Here is a 6,127-nt window from a genome sequence, read left to right as displayed (position 1 = left end):
ATGAAAATGTTCAAATTTAAGGCCATAACATGGCATGATACTTTGTGTCCCTGTATGCACTACTTCTGTATATCCTTCACTTTGCCTTCTCTACCAAATCCACGTAAAGATGTCTAACATGCCAAGTGAAAAATGGGCACGCGGTAGCAGTAGCTAAGTACTCATCCATGTCTAGCTTTATGTGGTAAGCAATAATACTGTTCCTATTATAATGGAGATGCTGAGACCTGAGGATGAGGAATTTCTAAAGCCACTGAATCCAAAGGCAAAGTCTGGATTCAAACTTAGGTAAGCAATTTCTTCACAAACGCCTTTCCCATCTCTTTGATGACATTCCTGAGGATGCCACAGAAGAAAAGATTCAAGTGTCTGATGAGTGAATTATCAACATTTTTCATCATTACTTTTGGCAGAAAAATAAATTAAAATATATAATTACATTTATGATTTACCAACTTGGCAAAGGTTTTAAATAGGATCCAGTGTTGGGGAGGAAGTGAGAAAATGGAATTTGCCCAGCTGGTAGGAGTGCCAATTTGTACAGTCCTTTGGAAAGACAATTTAGCAGTGCAAGTAAGTCCCTTCGATATATAGTAAGTCTTTTCATTACAGAAGAGAAGATATTTCACCTTTGTAAAATGCCTAAAAGAATTTTGGGTTAGGTTTACAAAGAAATGATGATGTACAAAAGTAAAACCAAAACATTGTTTACCATAGTAGAAAGTTGGAAACAGCATAGATAATTAACAATAGGAAGGCTGGGTAAATAAATCACTGACACTACTCTAATATGGAAAATATGCAGATAATAAAGAATGTAATAGAAACATGTCTGTTGTCATGGACACACATTGAAAATAATGTTAAGTTTAAAAAAGGAAAGATTTTAAAACATAAAATCTTAATTTTGATGGGATTAAGGAACTTGAAAATTTCTTTGATATTTGGGTGGTAATTTCCATTTTTTCTCTACAATGTCTTACTTATTATATATAATATATTCTATATAATTTCATATATATTATATAATATATTTTACATAAATAAAGTGTAAACAAATGGTTGATCTTCCTTGTCTTGGTCACTGGAAAGCTTTTTGCATGTATACAAATAAGCAGTGACTCCAACTAGAGTAAGTTCAAAGTAAAATTAATAACCAACATTTATCAAGCACGTATCATATGTTAGAAAAACTGCTAAATACTTCGAGTTACTTACTTTTCGCTCTTATGATGCAAGCACTCCCTGTCCTCCCTTTCACAGTTGAAGGAATTGAAGAACAGAAAGATTTAATAACTTGTTCAAGTTCACCGACGAGGCAGTTTCTAAGGAGATGTGTATAATCTGTAGGATTTACAAAGGAATGAATAAAGATTCTTGGGTATTAAGGCACTGCTTTTTGGGGGAAGAAATATTACCTAGTTACCTTATCATAGAGGGTCAATTTATCCAGTTAAAGATAAAGCTATTCATTATGCAGTTTGAGGCCTGAGGAAACTGGAATAAGTAAATAACTCTATTGCGTGATTTTGACAGAGCAGTCAAATTCTGTGCTAGAGAGAAAGTGATTTACTACTATTTTTTTTCCCTTTTAATTGGATACAATGCAAAGGAAATTCTATCTGGGGACTAACCTGAAAAATAAGGCAACTCAATTCAATCCAATTTGGGTAAGTTAGAGATTTTGCTTGGGGTAGCACTCCCCATTTATTTCTCCCCCGCCCCCCTGCAAATATTTGTCTCTGTAAGCAACCACCTCCTAAAGCCTTGGGTTCGCTATCTTTACTATCTGCTGTTCTTTACCATTTACTGGCTAGCAAATTCAAACCTCCAAGTCTTAAATGGGGTGGTAATTCTAGATCTTTGAAACAGTAGAGCCCTAAAGATGATAGGATAGTTAGAGAGAGGCGCTTAGGCACTCTAAGTTGTATTTTCATGGTACTTAGCATAAGAATGAGAAACATCAATAGTGTATGTCAAAGAATGTCCACTGGAAAGTGATGTAGCACTAGAGACAATAAACCAGAAACCAGGCTACCAAAATGAAAATTTTCCCAGTGTTCTAACACTTGGGTTTCTGACTAACTTTAGGGCATCTTCAGACCCAGAAAAGTAACTTCCACTGTTGTGTTTGATGGTAGCTAATATTTTATCTCAGAGGATAGAAAAACCTGTGTGACTGCATCTCCCTCTGTTCATGACATTTATATTACTTTAATGTCTTTAGTTATCTTCCCTCTCCCTCACCATTGATTGAAACCCATCTCAAGTGTTCCTTGTTTGACAAAGAACTTTCTGGTGCTACAAACTGAGAATGATGTCAGTGTACCTGGAACTCTATAGGAAGCTGGCACTGCTTCCTTTGGCTGTGATGTTCAAAATAAATTTATAGTTGTATTCAGGAAAGGAGCTCTATTAAAAAAAACAATGACAAAACAATAGCAACAGCAACCATGATACTAGTCTATTTATTGCAATAGAGAGAAGACTGCTGGCTTAAAGTCAACATCTATCATACTAAGCCTTTAGTCCATGAGGCTTCCAGTGTTTAGAAAAGTCCAGTACATTAAGAACCTTTTCTGTTCATGAAGTTAGTTGGTTTCTAAACCAAACCCCAAAGCTAAGAGACATTAGCTGTCATCTTGGTTCTGTCCTCAATAAGAAATATTCTCAGTTTACTTCTTGGAACCTCAGTTCTATCATTTGTCATTTGGGCAAAGGTAATATTTTTTTGCTAGAAAAATAAATAAATAGAAATGAAAAAGTCTGTAATAGTTAAAAGTACTAGGTAAAACTAAAGAATAACCTGCCTTTACTGTAAAACAAATCCAATCCTGTGTTGCAGAGGTGATAGTAATTATAAGGATGGGTAGTCTAGACCTAGGATCTACATGTGATCAGTGAGACCAACTATCTGTGGAAATGAAAAGCCCGAGTGGCTGTGGGGTCACAGGAGGAGGAGGACAGCCTGTGTTCAATCAAGGGAGAATTATTAATATTGCTGAAAATGGAACTCTGGCAATTTTATCTATAGTGCTATCTAAAGTTTGATCTGTAAAACAAGATTCTTAAGAAGAAAAATGGGACAGAGCAAAAATAAGATTTTCACTCACAGACTTTAGAATGCCAACATGACTCTTCAAAAGGCAGAGAGACAGCATGCTTTAATCTTCTCAAGGGCAGCAACCTGACCAAAGCTGAAACTCAACCCATTGTGTTAGATCAGGCTGAAATACATGTCCATGATTTGCTTAGAGTTTCTGAAGTGGGAATCCAGTGTTTATCCAGCACTGTCAGACTGATTAGCACAATGAATGGAACTTTGGTGTCCATTAAGTTGGTCTCTGTTATGAAGGCAGGAGCAAAAGGAGGGGACTGATCAGGAATGTGTAGGTCTAGGAAAGATCTCCCATCCCCACTTCAGAGAACCACTACCTTTGCCCCAATTTTAGGCTCAGCCACCACTTTCCAATTACTTGTTCAACTTCCACAGATAGTGACAATGAGCAACAGCCTAAAAGATGAATTGCATATGAGAAGAAAATGACTATGGAATTAAAAATGGTTATAGCCAGGCACCAGTAGATCACGTCTGTAATCCTAGCCACTCAGGACACTGAGATTTGGGGATCATGATTTGAAGCCAGACCAGGCAATAAAACCTGTGAGACTCTTATCTCCAATAAACCAATAAAAATCCAGAAGTGGAGCTTAAGCAGTAGAACACCAGTAGTTGAACACAAAAACTCAGGGACAGTGCTCAGGTCCTGGAGTGGTGCGCGCGCACACACACACACACACACACACACACACACACATAATATGTTTATAGAAGTGTTCATTCCTATGAATTAATTGCAAAATTAATATATATTCATATAACACTTCAGATGGAAGAAACACAGAATAATAAAACTGTTTATTTCTTCCCTATATTAATGATATATAGTACAGACCCACTACATTTGGAAAACAAAATGACTAGATGACAGTCCATAATATTCATAGCTATGTAACCAGCGTTCTATGGCTAGGCATAGAGAGGTTGCTTCAGTTTTCCATCATTACAATAGGTGTTACAATAATTTTTGACATTTATTTTTCTGTGAGCATATTCTGTGAGATAAATATATAGAAATGGAATTGTCATGACAACATCTAAGCAAATTTATAATTTTGCTATGTCCTGCCAAATTAGCTCCCTAAAAGATGGTACCAATTTTCAGTTCTATCAGGAGTATATAAGAGTTGCTTATGAGTTTGATTAGTTGGGTGAGTTGCTTGGGACAGATCATCATATCTGTAGCAATGATGATAACACTGAGGAGTCTGAGAGCCTCGGTGATAAAAAAGCTGTTACTCAGTGGGTTTGATCTAGAGGTTAGCAGATGTCCTAAATAACATTGACTTTCTAACTCATCAATCAGATTATGTATTTTTTTCCCATCAAAAAGAAAAAAATGAGGAGATAGAGTGACAGTAGGAAGGACAATGGCACTTCCTCCACAGGAAGGAAACATCATGAATGGGAGAGATTCTTGCCCTTTCTGCTACCTCTCTAATCCTAAAAAGAGAGTCTGACTAGTGCTTAGGAGGAAAGTGTTCATGGTTGATTAGTAATGTCTTCCATGGATGTGGGCTGAGGGGCACTTACAGCACATTTGTCACACATTTTCAATTCTTCAACGATTAAGCAATGAGTAATGTGTGGTTCATATAAAAGGTAAGTGGAATTGGGTCTTATAAATTATAAAAGGATGTCAGTATAGACAAACTATCCTCACAGACTTTGTGTGTTTTCTGTGCTCTGAATTTTTTGCTCTATGAGAGAATGAAAAGGATAATCTGTCCAAAATAATTCATAGCAATCTAGCTCTTTATACTTGGTGTTATTACCAGTACAGAACTGATGCTTTTATTGTAGTAGTTCATAATTAAAGACCCTTGTATCCAAATCCCCAAATTTTTCACTGGAGTAACAGAGGCAGAAAAGAAGATGATAAAGAAGAAAAATAAATATTTACCAGGTAGGCAAGAATAAAATTGCTAGCAGAAAAAAAATAGATTCCTAAGCTATTAAGAATTTATTACAAAAACTGGACCATTTAAATAAAGTGAAGTTTATATTGTCTTCCCCAACACTTGGCATTTTCGACTCTGTTTTCTCTTTATGCTCTTTCCTAAAGATATTTTTGTTTATTTATCTTATATTTTGCATGTAGATACCTTGCATTTGCAGTACTGAGAAGGAAATAATGTTTTTACTTGATTGGATCAAGAGATTAAGAGAGAAGCCAGGTATGTCAGTATGTAATTAGGTTGTACTTAAAAATGCATGAGCTGAATATCAGAAAAATAATCAATGTTGGATTGGGAGGAGTTAGAGGATGAGAATGGGAGGAGGGTATACTGAGGAAAAACATCAAGAAGACAAAGAGACTTTTTCATTAACATCTATCTGTTTATACTTTCTCATTTCTTAAATTTTCCCATACTTAACCAACAAAATGGCTACTTACCTTTTATTACCAGATAGATAAAGTAAGACCCGCCCAGGAATCCTGACCAAATACTTCCTTTTCCTGGCTTCCTTTTTCTTGCTAGGAACTTCTTACCTTATCAATTTACCACTTGTACTGTTTTCCTCCCATTATTATTTATTTATAATAAATGACTTTTGAAATGATGAATCAATGAAAAATCAATATCCATATGTAGTAAATAGTAATTGTAAAAGTAAGCACAATGAGAACAAAATAAGTTTTTTTAAAAAATAAACTCCAACAACGAGAAGCAATTAATTATAGACTCGACAAATGAACCAATTTCTATACCTCTAAGAAATTCCTTAATGAGAAGAATGGACCTATTTATTCACTGTCAGTAATAGAAGGAAATTTAACTCATTGGTGCTTAGTTTCACCTAAAATCAGTTTGGGAAACTGACTTTGGATGAGGAGGTCTTAAATCTTAGGACTTCTTGTTCAGCTTTTTTGCTCATGGATAGTGCTCTACCACTTGAGCCCTGACTCTAATTCCTGATTTTTTGCTGGTTAATTTGAGATAGGAATCTCGGCTTGTGCTGGTTTCTTAATAGTGAGCTCTCAGCCTCCTATGTAGCTAGGAT

Source organism: Dipodomys spectabilis, unplaced genomic scaffold (genome assembly GCF_019054845.1).
Source record: "Dipodomys spectabilis isolate Male_0828 unplaced genomic scaffold, ASM1905484v1 ptg000207l, whole genome shotgun sequence".
NCBI lineage: Eukaryota > Metazoa > Chordata > Mammalia > Rodentia > Heteromyidae > Dipodomys > Dipodomys spectabilis.
This window is presented reverse-complemented; position numbering follows the sequence as displayed.